Genomic DNA, 23,402 nt, shown 5'->3' on the forward strand with positions numbered 1-23,402 from the left:
TTGATGGTAAAATGTCCATTCTTTCAATATCTTGTATGTAAGAAGGTTTTTCGTTATGACATTAATGGTTAAAGTTGGCAACCCATATTAACTGCTGCCATGAAAAAAATAATATTAGTTCCTGAAATTTGAAAATCTGGGAATCAATGCCATAAGAAAGGTCAGGAGAAAGCAATACAAAATATCAGAGAGAGGTCAGGTACAGTAAGAGCTAAAGTGTGGAACAGATTTGGCCATGAGGAGGTCATCAGCCACATTATTTGGGGGCAGTTTTGGCAGGGTGATGTGGTGGGAGGCAGGTTATGGTGGGGATGCGTCAGTCTCATTTATTTCTTGGCAATGAAAGTTGAGTTGCCACACAGAAAAAAATATGTATTGGCTCATTACATATATGTGCTTACATTCTGCTGGTTGGTAGGCTGCCACATCTTTAAGACAGCTGGAAAGGAGAGAGAAATGACAAAGAAAACTAATTTAAGCCACAGTTGTTAAGCAAAGATTGACAGACTCTAAAATTATCCACTTAACCTGATGAAAAAAGTATTCATCACTTTTCTTCTCTCTCTTTCTCTCTCCCTTGCTCCCTCTCTCTCTTTCAATCACGCCAATATCCTCCTAGATCAGAAACTACATAAACATCAGCATCCTAAAAATCTCTCTAAGCATCTCTATGAGGGATCAAAGTCATGTCATGTTCAATGACACATGTCCTTATCAGCGTTTGAGTCATTCCATTCTTGCTCTGCCTGGCCCAGATTGAGGAAGACATCTGAGACTGGATTTTATGTCCTTTTCAGAGAGTATACAGCATGAAATACTGTCCTCCTGGCTGCAAGTCTGACTTGGCCTGGGAGAATTGGGTGAGAGGCATGCCCAAGTCTCCGCTGAACCAATGTGGACAGTAAATCACAAGTCAGGGCACTTTGGATTGAATATTCATCTATGATGAACTGGCAAGCCACTCTCCCTGTGTGTTTCCCTTCAGACTGTATGACTTCAGTAAAAAGGTTGTCTTAGAACCTGAAGACCCAGAAACATTTTAAAACCTGAATTGGCCTATTCCCGGAGACTAGTGCTCAGTCTATTGGGATAATATCCATCTGCAAGTTTTCCCCAGCACTGAAGAAATATTTCATCCTATAATTGGAAAATAATTTGATTTATATTCCGTCATGTCAGAGCCTCCACTCAGGTCTCGCGGAGGAGAGGTTTAGGCAGCAGGGAGATGGTCTCGTTTTGAAAAAAAGATGCTCCATAGACACTTATGGAGAAAGTGCAAAAATGGAGCCTGAGTGATGTTTATAAAAGAATTCCAATGCCTCTTTGTAGATTCCCAAGTTAGATTAAGGGATGTGAAGCATGGAGAACTCAGACACAAAAAAACAGTGTGATGATTGGCCTCCCATCCTGGAACTGGCATTTGCTGCGTCCTGCCTACTACATGCCAGACACTTGACATAAGAGTTCATTATCTCCTCTCAATGCCACTGCAAATGGGTATTATTATCTCCACTTTTCTAAAGAAGAGTAAAGAAAGTCCAGAAAGATGGGTAACTTGGCCCAGGTCATATATCTGGCAAACACCCAAGTGATAATTTGAACGTGAACCCAAGTCTTTCTCACTCTGAGACCACATCCTTTCCTGTGTTCCACGGGTTGAGTTTGTAAAGTGTGATCTATGCCTCTGCTAGAAGTGCAGAGTATACAAGCAGAACCCAAGACACGTGCTATTGATTCACTCAGTGGTACTCAGGGCGGTTCCCTGTGGAGTTTATGCTGTACCTATTAGCATCATTTTCCTCATATTTGTCAGGAAATGCCTAGAAACCAAGATAATCACTCATCACAGCTACCTAGAAACCAAGATTATCACTCATCAGGGCTACCCAAGTGGCAATAAGAGACCCTCTTAGCCTAGAAAATTCTGGGAAGTTTCCTCTCTCGTGCAGAGGTTGGCAAACTTTGTCTCTAAAGTGTCAGATAGTCAATTTAGGCTCCATGAGCCAGAAAAATCTGTCGCAACTACTCAACACTGCTGTTGTAGCTCAAAAGCTGAAGCAGACAATAATTCATAAATGAATGAGTATGGCTGTGTTCCAATAAACCTTTAAGGACACTCAAGTCTGAATTCTGTACAATTTTCACTCATCACAAAATGTTACTTCTTTCCAAAACTTTGTTCAAATGTAAACATGTAAAAATCATTCTTAGCTCACAGGCGATACAAAAGCAGGCGGGCAGCGTGCATTTAACCCTCAGGCCATAGTTTGCTAATCCGTGCTCTAGAGGATCATATTTTATTTTATTTTCCTCCATATGTTAGATGGTTTACTCTCAGAAGGTTTACAAAGGTAGACAAGAAAATCTGTTGATAATTAATTAGTGAAAACTACTGCATATAACTTGACATTTTAAATCATATTGACACCAGTTTCTGGCCACCAGGATGGCTCACAGTAAACAAAATAATACATAAAGACCCTTACACCCTTCACCCAGGTTCCCCCTAAGGTGACATTTTGCAAAATGATCTACCAATTACGTGCAGATTTCTTCAGTTTTGCTTGTACCGGGGTGTGTGTGTGTGTGTGTGTGTGTGTGTGTGTGTGTGCGCGCGCGCGCGCGCCCATGTACATATTTAGTTATATTACTGCAACGATCCCTGTGTTGCTCTTTCATAACTATATCTACCTACCTCCTGCCCCCCTATCCCTAACCCCTGGCAACCATTAATCTGTTCTTTATTTCTAAAATTTGGTCATTTCAATAATGCTACATAAATGGAATCACACACTATGTAACTTGTGACACTGACTTTTCATTCAGAATAATCCCTTGGAGATTCATCCAGGTTGTTGCATGTATCCGTAGTTCATTCATTTTATTCCTGAATAGTATTCCATGGTAAAGATTACCACTGTTTGTTTAACCCTTCATTTGCCGAAGGACATTTGGATTGTTTCTAGGTTCAGGCTAACATGAATAAATCATTTCTGAATGTTTGTATCCAGGCTTTTGTGTGAACATTTCATGTCTCTCGGATAAATGCCTAAAAGTGCAATTTCTGGTCTATATGGTAATTTCATACTTATTACTTTTTAAATGTTCCCTTTGCACATATTTTAAAATATGCTTTTTTAACATTACCATGAAAACACCCCATAACAAATGACACCGTGGTAACAGCTCTTTAAAAATTCCCTGCCATCTTGCATTCTCATTTTATAGACACAGAAACTCTACACTAGAGAACTTAACTGACCCCGGAGGGTCAGTCATAAGTCACAGAATGGTCAGTGCAGGCTGAGCCAGAACAAGAAATCACTTCTTTCTTGTCTCCCATTAGTGCTCTCATCTGAATATGCTGCACCAGTGAAATTACAGATGGAAGCAGCTAACAGCTAACGACATGGTGTTTCTCATGATGGAAGAAAAAAATGGTTTACTTGGCTCTTAGGAATGTTGTGAGCTCACATACAATGGCCTGTCCTAGACACAGCCTTCCTCAATGGATTTATGTGTTGCTTCTTCACTCTAAACTTGAGACCGCCTCACAGCATGGGAAAGTGATGAGGAACAGCAGAGTGCAAACATGCAAACAACGTTAATATTTCTCCAGTGTGACTATGGAAACTGGAAACCCTAAAGTTCTGTGACCCTTTTCATCAGGGCCCTGGGTGTTATGTAGCTGCGTGGTTAACAAGCTGACTATACTGATGGTTGAACTATACATACTAGAGATGGTTGAACTAGTATTCATAAATTACAATTCCTCAAATCTAAAGCCATACCTGACATGTTTCCTGAATGGCCCAAAGAAGAGTTTATTTCATTTCTATATTAGACTTAACAATTGGTTTTTCAGTCTACTGGCCATGACCAGGAAGTGCAGGAATCCTACCATCTTTCACTCCCTCCTCAGAATCTAGGAGGTACTTACTACAATCTGTCTGTATCTTTAACCAGTGCTGCAAAGTGGGGTCTGTGGACCAGCAGCATCAGCATCACCTGCTAACTTGTTAGATGTGTAGACTCTCAGACTTCATCCTCAGAATGGTTACACAAATTTCTATGGCTGAGGCCCAGCAATCTGCTTCTTTCCTAGCTCTCACTTGGAGACTCTGAAGCTCGCTAAGCCTTCAGCACTGCCATCAACCACTTTAGAATTAATTTCACATATACAACAGAAATGTAAGTCATAGCTTTCAAATAATAATAATAATAATAAAAGCTCAACCAACATAATAGTTCCAGCCCCTTTCTGTCAGTTACACAGTCTTTATGAGGCCAATATTGATATAAACATAAACCAGAGTTGTTATTTCCGACATTCAGCAGATTGTAACTTTCTTCAAGCATGCACTGTTTAAGTTGTCTCTAATGAAAATGCTCAGTTTGTGCTTCTACTTAGCACCTATTTAAAATTCTTTATCAAACTGTAATTTCCTCGAAGGCAGGAAATGTGTGTCTCTATAGCGTAATAAATAGGTGTCTAATAAATGGTTGTTGAACAAATGAATGAATTGTGTTTTATGTTATGGCTGCTTTGCCCTCCACTAAACAGTGCACTTACAAGTTGGAGAAGATGAGGGTTTCGTTTGTGCTGGATTCTTGAAGATTTTCTCACTACCCTAAGTATGCATCTGACTTCTCTGAATACAGTAGGGTCACAAAAGTTGTTGGATATGCAACAACAACCAACTAAATTGCACCTTTAGTGTTACTGCACAGACTCCAAATAATTTTACTACGAACATTATTTCCATGTACATGTAGTAAGAATTAATTTAGTATATGCCATTTTGAATACTGTTTAAGAAACATCATTACCTATAAAATGAAACTTGAGAGCATGTTTGGGGAGATTTGTGGGGAACTTGAGAGCACGTGTTGGGGAGCATGTCTGGGGAGATTTTTCACAGATGTACCTTCTTTCAAAAGGGTTTGCCATGGAACAGTGAAGGAGAAATGAGGCAATGATACTCAGCCAGGTGAGCGAGGGGGCTCCAGCTTTCTGTTTTCTTTTCTTTTTTTCTTTTTCTTTTTTTTTTTTTAGACAGAGTTTCACACTGTCACCCAGGCTGTAGTGCAGTGGCATGATCTCGGCTCACTGTAATCTCCGCCTCCTGGGTTCAAGCAATTCTCCTGCCTCAGTCTCTCGAGTAGCTGAGACTACAGGCATGTGCCACCACGCCCAGCTAACTTTTTTTTTTTTTTTTGTATTTTTAGTAGAGACAAGGTTTCACCATGTTGGCCAGGATGGTCTCGATCTCCTGACCTCATGGTCCACCCGCCTCAGCCTCCCAAAGTGCTGGGATTACAGGCATAAGCCACTGTGCCTGGCCGGGCCCCAGCATTTTTACTGAAATTTTCTAGTTAAGAAACCAAATTACACAGGCTCACTAGATGATCCAAATTCCAACATTAAGGTAGGATATCTCAACTCTTTGATGTTGAACGTTTAGGTTTATCTGCCTTGTTAGTTATTCTGTATGAATGAGAGTATCTGGCACTTCCACAGAAAGGTGGAAATGACAAATAAGCACCTTTGAAGGATCAGAAATGTGTGAAGGAAAAATACAATGTCTGAGTTCAAGAATCTAAGATAACTTAGCAAGGATGATCTATGCTTTTTAATTTTCATATATCCCATCTGAAGGATAGGAAATGTTAAGTGTTTTCCTCAGTGGTTTTAGTTATACAACATTACAGAGAGACACAAGTATTATAATCTACCTTTCAGTAAAACAAACAAATCATTTGTCGATGCTTTGAAATCTAAGAAGAGCACAAAGTAAAATAACATATGTTTATGATAAGTAGACTTTTGTTTTCCTTCCTTCCTCCCTCCCTCCCTCTCTCTTTCTTTCTTTCCTTCCTTCTTTCCTCCTTTCCTTCCTTCTTTCCTTCTCTCTCTCTCTCTCACTCCTTCCTTCCTTCCTTCCTTCCTTCCTTCCTTCCTTCCTTCCTTATCCAGGCTGGAGTGCAGTAGTATGATCTTGCCTCACTGCTACCTCTGCCTCCTGGGTTCAAGTGATTCTCGTGCTTCAGCCTCCTGAGTAGCTGGGACTACAGGCACGCACCACCACACCTGGCTATTTTTGTAGTGTTCGTAGAGAAGGGGTTTTGCCATGTTGGCCAGGCTGGTATTGAACTCCTGACCTCAGGTCATCTGCCCGTCTTGGCCTCCCAAAGTGCTGGGATAACAGGCGTGAGTCACTGTACCTGGCCAACATGATTTTCTTTTCCATCAAAATAATATTTCCTTGAGAATGATAAGAAGAGAAAATGGCTATGAATATTAACTTATTTCATTCTATATAGCTGTCATTTTTGTATATTTATAAGAACGAAATTTTGTTGTTGATTAGCATTTTTACTCTACTGAAATAACATCTTCAGGACATGTATATTTCTTAAATGAATAACATGCTTCTGATCCAATAGGACATACAAAAGTGGACTGAGTATAACATTATCTTCCAAATAAATTTAAACTTTGTGTTTAATTTGTTCAAGCATTTAATTTGTCTCCAGGCAAAAATCTTAAAAGTTAGTTTTGAGTCAACATATGTTACAATGGTTGCCTGAAATCACTAAATATTTTAGCATTGTTAATTCGGGTTCATTTGAGCTGTATTTCACATGCAAAGCTTTAGAATCATCCAGTCTCAGAATGATTCTTTGAAGTTATAAAGCTGTCAATTTTGAATTAAATAGACAAGGTGATGGAAAGTAAATGTCTACTTTCAACTCTGGCAGGTCATTGTTTCTACATGCTATCAGTGTTTTTCATTAGCTGTATTAACAAAGACATCTTAAGTCCTGCCTAAGTCCACAGGCCTCTGAAGGAAGTCTAAACAACTTTGAGTGATTTGGAGTGGAAGCAGTACTAAGCAACAAATTCAAAAGCCTTTTGGTGGGTACCCTCTCCCCCAGAGGTGGTGTGTTTTGCCTGATTTGTCCTTCAGAGTGACAGTTCCATGGTTGACATGTTTATCAAATACTGGGCTATCGCCCCCAAAGAGCCTAGAGGGGATGATATTAGCCAGCATTTATTGAGTGCTTCCTCTGTTCAGAATACTACACATACTTCTTCTAATTTAGTCTTATCAAGTGATTCTGGGAGGCAGGTGGTGAAAGAAACCAAGGTTAGAAAGTTAAGTATTAGGAGTAGGAAGTCCAGCTAGCAAGTGACACAGCAGGGATTCTAAGTTAGGTTTGTGTAGCTCAAAAGTTTATCCTCCTAACGTCTGTGCCATTCTATACATCATCACAGGGCATTCAATAGGTAGTGACGGTGGGCATGGCAAATTGAGGGGTGTGAAAACAAGAGTTCTTTTCTGCACCTTTCCTAGCTGGGATGGGAAGCAGCACACATATACATTGATTTTATTTTGGTTTATTCATGAAGGGATAATTTGCATTGTGTGTGCATGTGTACACATTCTCTTTCTCTCTCTCTCTGTGTCTCTCTCTGTGCATATGCATGAGAAAGACAGACAACGTGAGAGAGAAACAATACTTAGAAGTATTGAAAAAGTTTGAAGACCACTCATCTAGTGTCTTCAACTAATTAAATAAAATTAATTTGTATTGTAACTTATCTCCCTTATGCATACCCATTTATTCGTGACTTAAGAAAGACTATATTCTTAACTACTGCATTGCAGTTGTTAAATTTATTGCAATTGATGACTTCAAATTTCTCTATTGCATATTTTTATTTCCCCAGTCATGAGGCAGTGGATGTTCTTTATCCTCACCTTCCCCTAATTGTTTCCCTTTGGTACACACTCTTTCCTCCCTTCAGTTTTCAGAAATTCAATAGTCAGGAACCAGAGAGAGCAAGAAACAAATAGATGTTAAGTGGAGTAAAGCCATTACTTCTCGACGTTTCCATATTTGTTCTTTCTGGTCTCTGGGAGTCTCCCAGTCAGTTCTTGTCTTAATTTTCTGGCAAATTTCAGGAACTCTCACAACCTTCAAATTAACATCTTCCAATATTCTTCTCTTGGGAATTCCCTGGAAACTTCCTGCCAAAATGCAATCCTAGGACCTGAGTAAGAGCTATATTTTATAGAATACTATGAGATTAATCTTCCAGATGGCTTGTTTTGTAACATTCTGTAAGTTACAGGACTCAGTATGTATAGCCATGTCCTCCAAGCCTTTCTAATCAGTGGGGAAAGGAGAGCCATTGGTCTATTCACTATACCATATGCCAATCCCTTCTCATATCTGGGATCATAATTGTTGGGTTTTCTTTTTTCCATAGGTAGAACGTTTGTTTCATTGCTCTCATGTTCTTGAGCAGCCCCATTTGCTTCAAGCCCTTACTTACCATAAAATTAAGATAATATCACCCATCAAGGAGTCCTAAAATGCAGTTCATTGGAATTAAAGTGATAGTCTTTGCTGTCCTAAAGCTTATCTGTACTGGACATGTGCACAGCCTGGAGGGCAAATAGATTGCTCAGCAGCTTGCCAGGGTGAGATAAATAGACAGTAAAGGAAAGAGCAAACCCTGGCAGGGCAAACCAAACTGGGAAAATCCATATAGCTACAGCTAGTGAGCAAACAACAGCAGTCTCTTATACAGTCACTGGAAATGTGATGTTTCTTTTGACCTAGTATGCTAATGTGAACCTATGGTTCACACAGTCCTAAAAGGCAACAAATCCTGCAGCAGTCCCAGGAACTTTTGTTATAATGTCATCTATGGAGAAGGTCAGGAAAGCAGAAAATATGATCTTTATAATTTTTGTGTACCTACAGGGCCAATTATCTATTAAACAATCACAAACAGTGATCATTTCAGGGAAAACACTAAAAGAGACTTTAAAAATAGTCAGTAGATTCCAATGATTTACGTCATAAAGAAACAGACCATCTTAAGTAACACATGGACAATAAAAGCAAGCAGATGTTTGCATTCTAACCAGGGCACTAATGGAGGTGCTGTGGCACTGTATCAAAGTAGTCTGCCATCTTCAGATTTGCCAACTGGAGTTTTAAATACAGCTGTATAACTTTGAGTGAACAACGGGTAAGCATTCCCCAACCACTCTGAGCATCATTCTTTGCTGCAGGTAAGAATTAATAATTCACCACTAGCATGCTGTGTCAAACTCATGTTCTGAAATGGGCCTGAAATGTGTGATTGACTATAAGACGCAAATTTGCCATAAAAACAATTTCTCAGGTTGCTAAATTATAAACATAAGTTATTATGAGCAAAATCACAGTAAAAATAAATGAGCAAGACCAAACTCACAAGGGACTGGATTTGAAATTTCATGTACAGGTTGTAAGCCTGGCAGTTACCAAGTCAAGCGTTGGGTACTCGGTAAAGCTTAACAGTAGAAATGGATCCAGATACTACAGCGTTTCCTTTTTCTTCTGCAGAAATTTAAAGCATTTTAATAAATATTAAGCCAGGTATTGCTCATTCAATAAATGACTCCTGGGAGTATAGAAGACATTTGTGAGATTAACTCTTTAGCTCACCAAATTATTACTCATTGCCTAAGAATAATCTTTATTAAGATAGGAAGGGCCAACATCTGGAACACCTCACAGGTTAGAAGCTCCAGATTCTTGCCACTCAAGCCTTTTCAAGTGAGGACATTTAAAAAGAAAATTGCACTTGCACTCTATTGCGGAATAGGACTAGTTACAAAGATCAGACCAGCCTTGTCACCTTCAGGGGTTAGCTTCACTGGGATGGACCGCACCAGGACACTAGTACTAAGTCACTCACCCACTGACTGGCTGTTTTGGCATGGGACTAACAGCACTCCCGTTGTCTTATTCTTGATTTTTTCTAATTGCCCACTTTAATTTTTGTGCTGTTTGCTCCTCCTTTCATAAAGATATCTAGAGAACAATATTTTTTAGCATCTGCCAACTCTAGCACAATGCCTATGTTTGTCTCATTTCTTATTTCTTGATTTGTTCATATTAACTTTTCATCTCTTTCTTTCTTATTTTATCTTTTTGTTGATTGCTTCAACTTGCAAGCATTTCCCCATAAATATATTTCTCACCCTTTCTTTTGTTTGCTTTCTGTCTCTTTTTTGGTCTCCAGTATTTTCTAGCAATTTGTAGCTTGCCCCTTCTTTATACTTTAGTTCAGCACCTGTTGTTTGTTGGGTTTTGGTTTATATATGAGGGATGGGCTTGGCTGGAGAAGGCAGTAGGTTTTTGCTGTTTTGGGACATCCCTTCCTCTAACATCTCTTGCTGATCTTTTCTCATTTTTTATTTTCTTTTCTCCCCTGACCTCTCTGGTCTTCCACTTATCTTGTAAATCATTATATTTGGTCTTTAAAAACTTAAGACATTTTCACAGTAACCAAAACAGCATGGTACTGGTACAAAAACAGACACATAAACCAATTGCACAGAATAGATAACTCAGAAATAAGAACACACACCTACAACCATCTGATCTTTGACAAGCCTGACAAAAACAATCTTAATGGGTAAAGGATTCCCTATTTAATAAATGGTGCTGAGAGAACTGGCTAGCCATATGCAGAAAACGGAAACTGGAGCCCTTCCTTACACCTTATATAAAAATCAACTCAAGATAGATTAAAGACTTAAATGTAAATCCCAAAACTATAAAAACTCTAGAAGAAAATCTGGGCACTACCATTCAGGACATAGGCATGGGCAAAGATTTCATGACGAAGATGACAAAAGCAATTGCAACAAAAGCAAAAATTGACAAATGACATCTAATTAAAGAGCTTCTATACAGCAAAAGAAATTATCAGAGTGAACAGGCAGCCTACAAAATGAAAGAAAATTTTTGCACCCTGTTCAACCAACAAAAAGGTCTGGTATCCAGAGTCTACACGGAACTTAAACAAATTTACAACAAAAAACCAAAAGTGGGCAAAGGATATGAATAGACACTTCTGAAATGAAGATCTACATATGGCCAACAAACATATGGAAAAAAGCTCAACATCACTGATCATTAGAGAAATGCAAATCAAAACCATAATGAGATACCATCTCATGCCAGTCAGAATAGCGACTACTAAAAAGTCAAAAAACAACAGATGCTGGTAAGGTTGCAGAGAAAAAAGAACACTTTTACATTGTTGGTAGGAGTGTAAATTAGTTCAACCAATGTGAAAGACAGTGTGGCAATTCCTCCAAGATCTATAAGCAGAAATTCCATTTAACCCAGCAATCCCATTACTGGGCATATAACCAAAAGCATATAAATAATTCTGTTATAAAGATACATGCACACTTATGTTCATTGCAGCACTATTTACAATAGCAAAGACATGAGATCAACTCCCATGCCCAACAATGATAGACTGGATAAAGAAAATGTGGTGCATATACACCATGGAATGCTATGCAGCCATAAAAAGGAATGAGATCATGTCCTTTGCAGGGACATGGATGGAGCTGAAAGTCATTATCCTCAGCAAACTAACACAGGAACAGAAAACCAAATACTACATGTTCTCACTTATACGTGGGAGATGAATGATGAGAACACATGGATATATGGGGGGAACAACACACACTGGGACCTGTTGGGGAGGTGGGGGGATGGAGAGCATCAAGGAGAATAGCTCATGGATGCTGGAATTAATACCTAGGAGGTGGGATGATCTGTATAGTGAACCACCATGGCACATTTTTACATATGTAACAAACCCGCACATCTTGCACATGTACCCCTGAACGATAAAAACATAGCATGACATTTTCTTTTCTTATATGTTTCATCTAACTTCAAAAAAAGTCAGTAAAAAATAATTAAAGCTTATCCTCCTTAAAATAGAAGAACTCGCAAATGGACACATATAGTTGTGCGTGTGTGTATAATATATATTATATAATATATATAAATAAAATGTACATAGAAATGTATATAAATATATACAGTGTTGCCTTATCATTGATAGTGACCCTAGTAAATAAAACAAGAACTGGTTATACTGACACCAATACGTGGAAATAATATACTAGAACTACACAAGCCCTGAAATGGTCTTGGAAGCATCAATACAGATTAATTTTTTTATTTCAGAATATAGCAATATAAACATTTCATTGGATTCATTAGCATTATATATTTCAATTCAAATTTAACATTGATCAATAGCAATAAATTATATACAACACACACACACATACACACACATATACACACCCTACAATTTTATTCACAGAAGGCAGGTCATTTATAAATAAACTTTTGCATAGTCTAAAACTCATATATTTACTTATGCTACCAAAACACAGCCTGGGTAAGCAGAGAAACAGATAAATCAAATAGACAAGTATATATAAAATAGGCTGTTTTAGAGATAACACAGGACAGATTTTATTAACTAATTTATGACCTACAGTCTGTTGGCAGAGATCTTCTCCCTAATTTCAGTCTTTCTGAACAGGAAAAACAGACCATAAGGCTTGATGGTGTGCAAAGCTCACATCTTTATCTCTGCCAGAGCTTTATTTGGGGGTCTGGAGATAGAAATTCTAACCATTTATCATTGATTGTTATGTTTGATGTGTTTTCTCTTTGCTGAGACCTTTACTCTGGATGGTTCTGCCAGGTTTCTTCATTATCTTCAAACTATTGGCAAATGATTTATTGGCAGGTAACTATATTCATGGACAAAGTGAACTCATTGTCTGGTTTGACACTGCAGCTCTCACTTCCTTTTATAGCACTGTGACTCCTAAAACACCCATGCTTGCAGCAACTACTACTGCACATACTAATCAGAAGTTTTTATGGAATGCTCCTGCTTTGAACTCAGCAAAGCCACAGCCAAGTGAGTCCTTATGAAGTGAAAATGGCAGTTCCTTTGGGAGATACTATTGAGATTTAAAATGGGCCTTTAAATAAAAACTGCACTTCTGTCTTGAAATGTATTTGCACTAACATGGGTTGCTTAGAGGAAAAAATTATGAAGGCAGGGAAAGTAGTGGAAAGAGGAAGGCTTTTACATGGCTAGGACTTTTATTCAGATAACAGCTTCCACCCCCACTTCCATCCTCACCCCTCTCATACACCCAAATCCCAATCTGGGTGCATACAGTAAAATCTTAAATACGCACATTGAGAAGCAAGTGCAATCTAGTTATCTGAAAGTTCATACAAACGCTTCTCAATCTTCCACCCAAACATTACACAAGTGAAATGACAAAATGGGATGCCTCCCACTCTCTCCCACACGTTTTTCTATATGAACATAAGTGTTTAGATAACTGAATAGGGTCTTGATGGGAAATTTAAGCTTCTTAAGAATTCAGTGAAAGATAAATGTGGTTTTATTAATACATACATGCGCCCGAACTGTAGGCATGTAGTTCAGTTCTAAAATAGAGGCTTACATAATGTGTGCCAAGAACAAAGTGAAAGAAATAGAACAAGGCAAGGAGATGTAAATTTTGGTAGTGACTTAGATTCTACAATGCAACAACACCTGCAGAAAGGGAAGCTAGTATCTTGATTTCACAAGGTTTAACCTCCTCCTCCCCCTTACCTGCCCATTCCAGGTTTTCCTAACCCTATGGCTGCAGTTTTCACTGCTTAATGACTCCCTTTAATGGGAGAATATTTGGAAGCCAGAAGGGAATTCACTGAGGTTACTCAAGGGTAGTGGAATTACACATGTCATATAAAATGCTCTTGCTAAATTGATGCTAGAAAAATGGAATGGCAAAACCTTCACCCAAACCCTACTGGGAGTGTGAAGTTAATGGAGTGTGCTCATCTGTTAGTGCAAACTCTCAGGTTACAATTTTCTAAATCCTGTAGTCCTCTTACAAGTGATAAGGGATCTTAGCTGAGAAAAGCAATGTAGCTTATTCCTATTTGGGATCCCTTAATCCAGGTTGAGGGCAGGGGGAAAGGGGTTGGAATGAAATAGAAAGAATTCACCAGACAACTGAAGTTAATAGCTGTCCTGTCCAACAAGGAGAAAACTTCACTTAGGTAAACTCTGTAAGAGTGTTGAGATCTTGGCTGTCAAGACCCTCACATCCCACCCCAGGAAGTTATTGAAAATAGCTCTTCCCCCTCCAGGCTTTATTGCTAATGAATTTGTGGGTTATAATAGTAAGTCATGTGTGGGACATCTGACCATGTATGAAGTGATTTTCATTTATGTAGACCTTATTTGACTGTCCCAAAAATTCTTGAGGTGGATGTTTCTGACCTAATTTTTAAAGATTGGGAAACTGAGGTTCAGAGAAACTTAGCATCACACAGCTACTAAATGGATGAGCTAAGACTTGAACCCACACCATGACTTTTAGCCTCAAAGCTCATGTATTTTCCACTCAAACAGTTTACTCCCTTCCACCAAACCAGGCCAACCTTCATTGTCCCCTACACCACTATCCTTCTAGTTATGTGAACCAAATTCCTGAGAGTCTGCTTTTACACCTCCTGGTCCCTAATCATCTCCCTTGCCCCATGTATCATCTAATCCTTTTGATTTCACTTCTCTGAAATAGAATTGAAATCCATCCACTTCTCTTCATCTCTACCACCAGGATATTAGTACAAGTAGATATTATCTTTGCTTTCCAAGGTTCCTGTTTGATTCACCTACATTGACTCTGATGGCCCTCCATTCTGATCTACTATGTTGGTACAAAAGCATTTGTGGTTTTTGTACTTTTAATTGCAAAAAACCGCGATTATTTTTGCACCAACCTAATATTTTCCAGGTTGCTGCCAGTGTGAACTTTTCAAAAGACCAATGTCTTCCCTTGCTGAAAACTCTCTCATAGAGTCTGGCCATTTCCTACCCCTGCAAACACACTGCCTCAAGTCCTTTCTGTCTAACTCTCAGTTCAAGCAATCCTTTCCCAGGGAAACTTTCTCTGCCTTTCCTAAAGATCAGCTGCATCCTCCTAGTACAATCTCATAGCAACATATACCTTCATTTTATAGCTTTTATTTCAGGTGTACCTTTACTCATGTCTGTGTCATATTTCATCAGTGTTAGTCACCTACGCTTGACTGTTATTTACTTGAATGCAGGTTCCACTTTAGCCTTAGCACATAGGGTGATGCCTGATTCAGAGAAAGCATTTGACAAATATTATTGAACAAATGTAGAGTTTCTCTTTCTTCTTTTTCTCTTTTTCCTGTCTTTTCTCCATTCCTCTACTCTCATCCTTATTCCTTTCCTTGTTCCATCTCCATGGGACTTTGCTCTCTTAGTCTTAATTGGAAGGAAATCTATGCCAAAGCAGTAAATATGGCAACTACAAATGTTGTTCTCCCTAAAGCCATTTGATTTCTACTAGGACACTCTTGATGCCTTAAAAGACAACAAAATCATTCTCTAATTCTGGTGTTTCATGCATTCCCATGAGATGGGGAAGATACACTCTATTTCATGAGTTCTCTGGAGAAATTCTTTCCCAGTTTAACCTAGCCGATATTGGGAGGTATCTTACATTTGTTGCTACTCAGGCTGCAGTTGTGATATAGTTGCCAATGCCTGCCCATGAACCCTCTTGATCATAGCAGCTCTTCCTGTTGTCAGTTCATTTGCATTATAGACATTATTTTAAAACAAGCCTTACCTGTTAGGAGAAGAGAAGTTGCACACCTGGCAAAACCACTCAAAGAAAGGTGAAGGAGGAAAGATTTCCCCCCTGCTGGAGGGAGGGAGGGAGGGAGAGAGAGAGAGAGAGAGAGAGAGAGAGAGAGAGAGAGAGACAGAGAGAGAGAGAGAGAGAGAGAGAGAGAGAGAGAGAGAGAGATCCTCTCAAGGTTCAGGAGGTACTGGCAGAAAGTTATCTGGACAGATACCCAGGAGATCTATGGAACCCACCATGCATACTGGTTCTTAATGCATTTGCAGATATATGTTTAAAGCATTAAAGAATTAGCTTACTGAGATGTGTAGTAACTTGATGAACATTCCTTGGTTTATGAATGGACAACTGTATTCCCTTGTAGATCCATTTGAGGAAACAATATAGTCTTGATTGTCACCTTCTAGTAGAAATGCAGAGAGAGAAGCTCTTTATTTAAAAATGCTGCATTTTGGTACAAAGTATGTTGGCATGGTGCAGAAAAGCACATATACAATGACTCAGTTGAAAAGTTAAAGCTTCTTAAAAAGTTTATCTCAACCACATCTTCCATTTACTTATGCACAGGAGAGATATGATTTTTAAATAACCAATCTAAAGAATAGTCAGCTAATAACTCTCTTGTAGAGAGTTATTTCAATAAATTTAGCATAAAATATTTAAGTGCTAAGTAAAGATTGTGTTATAGATTAATTGGAAGATTTTTTTTCTTTATTAGCTTTGAATCTTATAATTGATGGTGTATGAGATTCAATGAAAATAAGTCAGAAATAGAGAGCCATTTGATCTACACTTTGATAAAGCTGCCCTGCTTCCTCATTACACAAACACCATATGGTCTCCACTTGCCTTAGCAAAGAGTGAACTCTTGCCAAGACATGTCAGCCCATGGGATACATCCTCTCCACATCTTGGGCGCCACATCAGATTAAATGTTACATTCTGCTGGGGTGGGGTGGTGGTGGATGAGGAATTAGAGAAAGAGACTGGGGTCTGAGGGTAATCTAGGGGGACAAGTGGCTTTTATCAATGAATTTGCTAGCCCAGTTCCTCCCACCATTGCTAGTGAAAAAGATTTCAAGCTGTTAAATTAATAAGTATGAAGTGCATATTTTTTGCTTTATAAAACATGGTGCTTTTGAGAAAATACCTTAAAAGGGGGAAACCTACATTGAGATGATGTAGAAGATTGCTGCAGAAGAAAGAAGTCTTTAGAACAAGGGTGTCAAACACAAAAACCTACAAGAGACAAGCAGGTAACACCAATAAGCAAAGAGTATATGGTATAAGACATTAGAAGGTATATCATTCTTCATTGAAACACAAATTTTAAATCATTGAGTGGGCAAAATTACATAAGGGCCACCAGTGTGCATCTGCTTCTATTTCTTCAACCCCTGAATTGTTTACTTGATGATGCCTAACTTATCTCCTCCCATTTCAGATCCAGCCAATATTTACTGATTGGCCTCATGCCCAGCATTGTACCAGCTGCGTTCACAGACACGACCATTTTCTTTTTTTTTTTTAATTGCACTTTAGGTTTTGGGGTACATGTGAAGAACATGCAAGATTGTTGCATAGGTACACACATGGCAGTGTGGTTTGCTGCCTTCTTCCCCCTCACCTATATCTGGCATTTCTCCCCATGCCATTTCCCCCCCCAACTCCCCACCCCCCTATTTCCCTCCAACAGACCCCAGTGTGTAGTGCTCCCCTCCCTGTGTCCATGTGTTCTCATTGTTCAACACCCGCCTATGAGTGAGAACATGCGGTGTTAGATTTTCTGCCCCTGTGTCAGTTTGCTGAGAATGATGGCTTCCAGGTTCATCCATGTCCCTACAAAGGACACGAACTCATCGTTTTTGATGGCTGCATAATATTCCATGGTGTACATGTGCCACATTTTCCTTGTCCAGTCCATCATTGATGGGCATTTGGGTTGGTTCCAGGTCTTTGCTATTGTAAACTGTGCTGCAATGAACATTCATGTGCATGTGTCCTTATAGCAGAATGATTTATAATCCTTTGGATATATACCCAGTAATGGGATTGCTGGGTCAAATGGAATTTCTATTTCTAGGTCCTTGAGGAATCGCCACACTGTCTTCCACAATGGTTGAACTAATTTACACTCCCACCAACAGTGTAAAAGTGTTCCCGTTTCTCCACATCCTCTCCAGCATCTGTTGTCTCCAGATTTTTTAATGATCGCCATTCTAACTGGTGTGAGAGGCTATCTCAATGTGGTTTTGATTTGCATTTCTCTAATGGCCAGTGATGATGAGCATTTTTTCATATGTTTGTTGGCCTCATGTAAGACATGACCATTTTCAATAATCATAACTGTTCAATGAAGTATGTTTTTTTGTTTTTTTGTTTTTTTGTTTTTTTTTTTTTTTTTTAGACGGAGTTTCGCTCTTGTTACCCAGGCTGGAGTGCAATGGCGCGATCTCGGCTTACCGCAACCTCCACCTCCTGGGTTCAGGCAATTCTCCTGCCTCAGCCTCCTGAGTAGCTGGGATTACAGGCACACGCCACCACGCCCAGCTAATTTTTTGTATTTTTAGTAGAGATGGGGTTTCACCATGTTGACCAGGATGGTCTCGATCTCTTGACCTTGTGATCCACCCGCCTCGGCCTCCCAAAGTGCTGGGATTACAGGCTTGAGCCACCGTACCCGGCTGAAGTATGTATTTATATCTCCATCAACAGATGAGGAAATTGAATCCCTGAGAAGTTTAAAATGACTTGGCCAAACCCAGCATTCATTGCTCTGGAAGAAACTTGGGAAATACCACCATTCTTTTGTTTCTTAACTTTGAGCCAAGGATATCAGTTCAAGTAAACTTGTTATCTGTTTTCTGGTAGTTTATATACTGTTTTGTTCCCCCAAGGCAATACATGATGAGTGTGTCAGTACAGATATAAATAACTGTACAATTAGATACTCAGGGGGAGAAATAATTTTGGTTTAAATAATCAGGGCCTCTGTTGCAGAACAATAGTTATAAATAATTCAGGCTTTTCTGGCTCAAGCTCTTTGACCAAAATTCCAATACTGTCACGTGTTAAAACTCAAACTGTCAATTTGAGGAGGCTCTGCTTAATTTCATTTTTGTCTCAAGTTTAGACAAGTGAAGAGCAACTCACAAGAGAGTGTGAGTATACTCGACTCACACAAAGTTAGAACCATTCTTTATGCAGCTTCAGCTATTATGTTCTATGCTACATACCCCAAAGCACAGAAATCCATTTTTATTTTCTTTTAAAATAAAAATAACATTAAATTAATCTTGGCATTAATATTTATAGTAACTCAGCGTCTTTGAAAGGTTCGTTCACAGAAGATTCCCTTGTATGTGATTGCAAGCAATTAATTTAAAAATGGAAATGTACTTTTATATTTAACTAGAAGTCATAGCCCTGAGTGTCACTTCACCAGCTAAGCTTTCCTCAAATATAAATATATTTTAAATTGGTTTTACTAATGCCCTAGGTACTTGGAAAATCCTACTGGTGCAAACCCATTATTAACTCATAGTCCCCAATTCTAAGACTTATACGTATGACCTTACAAGGAACGGCAGCTGCTCTTGTCTGCTTTATAAGAATTGTTACTGAAACTTGTACGTTAATAATTTCCAGTGGTTACAAGCCATTATAAAAGCTCTCAAGTTACATAGTACTCTGGTAATAGCTCTTCTCCAAGTGGCACCCCAAGAATACTTGACAACCCCAAAGAGAGTCATTTTGAAAATTACATAAACAAAATATAAAGTGGTATCATCCAGCTCTCAGTTATTTATAGATACTCTGCAGGGAGAATCAAATGATGTCTTTCCTCTGTAAGCATACCAAGTTTATAGGCATCTACCTGGCATTATCCGACATGGAAATCATCTGGTGAGTGAAAGCATGAATATCTTGACACATCAGTTACTTGTTCACTGCCCACCAGTGTTTTGTGCCCACCAGTTGGGAAGCTCTGATTTAGAGAACGATTAGCAAAAGAGTGAGTTATCAAGTAAGTTTGCAGCAAATCGTGTTTCACATCCTGCACCATTCAGGTAATGAGATTTTTCTATGCAGAAATGCTACCCATTGCATGAAGACTTGGTTTAAATTCATTTGTGTCTTATATACCCGCTTCCTCCAGAGTACTTAGCATGGGACTTCAAAAGGCACTCAATAAATATTTGTTGAATGAATGTAACAGGAATTAATAACGCAAAAAAGGTTTCTGAAAGATAATTGATGTCAAATGGTGGGCATAGGAAGCCAGAGAAAGTTCACCAGTGATAGAAATGCTGTGTACAAATTTGGTACAGTGTCCAAGAAAAGGATTTCCATTTAATAAATAACCTTTTAAAGCCAGGTTCTTTTACATCCATCACCCCTGGACTAAGCCATATTGTGGGGAGAATTCCAGCCAAACAAACCCTGATAGCAGTTTGAGAAAGGGAAGTATAAGCAATAACTAAATGTTAGAAAGGATTCCATGAAGCACGTTACTTTCAGTTGTTCAGGAAATCTTTAAGAATAAAATAGCATATGCACATGCACATGCACATACACATACACACACTACAGAACACATCATTACATTCATTATGAAATAAAGAGGACAAACTGGATAACATGCAGAGGGCCTTAACACTCTCATGATTGCATGAAAGATGATAAATATTAGGATATTTTTCTTTCATTGAGCCCCCAAGACCCAAGTTAAGAGAGTGTTGGGGTATTTTGACTGCTTTGATTGATATTCTGGGTCTAGATTGTCAAAGGCACTTTCCTAACTTTAACACATCACGACAGAGAAATTGATCCTATCTACACCATATATGGAGGTAAAATGAGGAAGCTATGTGATCCAGAGATAACCCTCCAGGGATCAGCTCAGGCCAGCCATGGCCTAATGGCCCATGTGCCAAGAGGGTCCAACAACTGGGTATGTCAGCAACCCACTCATCATTTACCAGTGCTCTGTGGCCTATCCATTGGGAAGCTTTGTTTTAAAGAATGTTTCTCAGAATGATCAGCCTAGAAACAAGCCGCCAAGTAAGTCTGCAGCAAATTATACTTCACGTGGTACACACTCTCTCTCTCTCAGGGAGTCAAAACATGTATTAATAAATGAACATATTAAGGCTCTGAGAAGACCTATTTCCCATTGTTTGTTTTCTTCTCCAGTATTTTCCAACCTGTTTTAACCAGGGCACCTACTAACACCTTGCAGGTCTAAGGAGGCTGCTGAATGGTTAAACCCTCTACAGAAGCACACAGTAATGTGACTTCAAAGGGTAAATGCAACAATATAGGTCCTATCTGTCTTTAATTGGAGGATTAGTTCAGACACTGAAAAAACTTAAATCTTTAAGAAGGAATCCTCCTGGAACTTCGTTAACACGAAAGTGTTAAATACCATAAACAATATTATTACCCCTAAACAGGCTGCTGAGAAACCAGGGATGAGTACATTCTAGCCCTGAGACTCTCAGTCATCTGCAGTAATTCATATGCCACTGGCAAGGAGAATTCTAAACATAAGATCCAAAAACCCTAGGCATACACCATCCCCCTGCCCTCCCTGCCCCAGGAGACTTATCTGTCTTTCTGGTTATATATTCCCTTGGCTGTTAGTGTAATTAGTGTATAATAACTATGTATATATCAACTCACAGGAAAAACGGCAGACATGCTGGGTGATTTGGCTTGGGGCCATCTCATTGGCAGGGTGAGACAACCTGGTATTAAACCATCTGTTATTAACTGTATATTTTAAAATAGTGTTTTGTGTCTCCTGGGTTGCTGACTCCCATTGACAGCAACAGAATGTCAAGACTTCTATTTTTCTGAGCAACAGCGACGAGATAACAAGCTTTAAAACAACTGCATTGTCCCTTCTGTTCTGCTGCTTGTGCTATTAAGAATTTTGTTTACTAAAATGTCTATTGTATTATACATGCCGCTTTTCTACGTTTCATTCTCATGAAGGTGAACAAGTTTCATTCAAACTGTGTCCCTGTGAAAGTTATGCTTTCTAAAGTCAAAGATCCTCAAGAAAATTGTCCATAGCTTTTGTCTTTATGACTAGGCAGTTGCCAATGCCTGTATGAAATCAATAGTCTCACTAGGGAATGGACTATGACTTACATTTTTTTAAAAAGTGGTCATTTTCTCAAATCTGCTTGTTTGCACTGTTTACTTTTCTTCAATTTAAGCAATTAATTTCATAATATCAGAAATCTGAGATTGAGTCTTTGTGCCACTTGTTGCAGTCAGTAGCACAAACCTGCTCCCTAAACTCAGTATTAAGTCTGAATATGACAGAAAACAACAGGATTTCTTTGAAAGACGAGCAGTCAAATCATTCAACACAATCATCCAAGCTAATTCAATTCAGAAAACCACATTACCATGAAAAAACAAAAATAAAATTTTTTACCTGATTCCAAATCACTTTTGACAGCTATAAAAAGTTGACTTTCTTTGCAAAAGTTTTCCCTATGCCCAAGAACTCAATTGAAACAGTTTTTTTTCCTTTCCCACTTGTCTCTTATAGTTGGCTGATACCAAGTATAACTAAAATTTCCCTGCAAGTCTGTTAAACACGTTCACATTTCCATGTTTAATTACATTCAGATTGAGATTTCTGTATATAGAAAGAACGTAGCCAGATTTTAACTCAATTGACCACAATGCCTTTGACATAAAGCCTTTATTCATCATTCTCGCCCTGTATATAAATAGACATACACTCCTTGTCAAAATGCAAGGGCGAGCTTCTTTACATTGCCTAGAACAAAGAGGCCAGCTCGGCTTCTTTTTTTCCTCAGTGTCTCAGAAGGTGTCCTTTATTACATATGCAGGATGCAAGCATTTTGCTGCTGCGTGAATGAAAAATGATACCTTCAGACTGCCTTTTTAGTGACAAATTACACTTTTGCAGACCATCACACTGCCTGTGGTTTTAAGAACCTCATTTAGATTTACTATCACTTCCTTGGGGACTCACCCTTCCTCACAAAGCACCCCAAGGCTAATTTCCACTGTTTTAGAGTGTAACAAAGATGAGAAAGTTTGCTCATCACAACAGTATAGAAACTCTTGCCTAGGAAAAACACTCTCTGGCATGTCTTAAGGTGCTAAAATCACTGGCTTTGTGGATTCTTGGTGCGCAAAACAGGCAGAAAAGTTGTCTGGAGGTATTCGCGAAGCATTGTATTTGTTCAGGAAGGAGCTGTGGGGTTAGAGGCTGAACAACGCCTCTTACTTTGCTTCCTGGGTGAGAGCAGACAGGCGTGCCACTTAGCAGAAGCAAGCAAGAGAGAGTGGTAAGACTCACCGGCTTCCCCATTTTTCCCAGGACGGGGGTTTTTGTTCCTCAATTGTGATCTGGAAGAGGCAAACCTGTAGGTCCTCCGAGCAGGCTGGTCTGGGGCAAGTGGCGGCTCTTTGCCTCGGATCAGCTGAATGGCTGGGGCGTTCAGGAAGCTTGCTCTGTCCAGCTCGGAATCACTCCCCCTCTCCAGGGTGTGTGCTTACACGCCTCTAAGTCAGCGCAAAAATCCGCCAAACTCAGGTCAGCCTAACAGGTTTCCTTATATAGGTAAACATGAATTGCATTCCTGGTGAAAGAAGTTAACTAGGAATCCTGGTAACCTGGTTAACTCTATACACGCCAGAATGGCTCAGAGTCAGTCAGCCTGCGTAGGGGTTTGGTTGCACTACAAAGGGATTTGTGCGATTTAATTAAAATCATCTTTATCCTGGCAGTCTCTAAAATTG

The 23,402-nt window shown here is 39.1% G+C and overlaps 1 protein-coding gene across 1 annotated transcript in view; it reads right to left on the reverse strand.

Annotated features, from left to right (window-relative positions):
* MID1 (midline 1) overlaps positions 1–23,187 on the reverse strand; it is a 374,517-nt gene extending 351,330 nt beyond the window's left edge. Inside the window, exon 1 of the mRNA XM_074392019.1 lies at positions 22,960–23,187. The gene's annotated coding sequence lies outside the window, so the exon portion shown is untranslated. The remainder of the gene's footprint in view (positions 1–22,959) is intronic.
* Positions 23,188–23,402: the final 215 nt, after the last annotated feature.

Source organism: Saimiri boliviensis, chromosome X (assembly GCF_048565385.1).
Source record: "Saimiri boliviensis isolate mSaiBol1 chromosome X, mSaiBol1.pri, whole genome shotgun sequence".
NCBI classification, from domain to species: Eukaryota; Metazoa; Chordata; class Mammalia; order Primates; family Cebidae; genus Saimiri; species Saimiri boliviensis.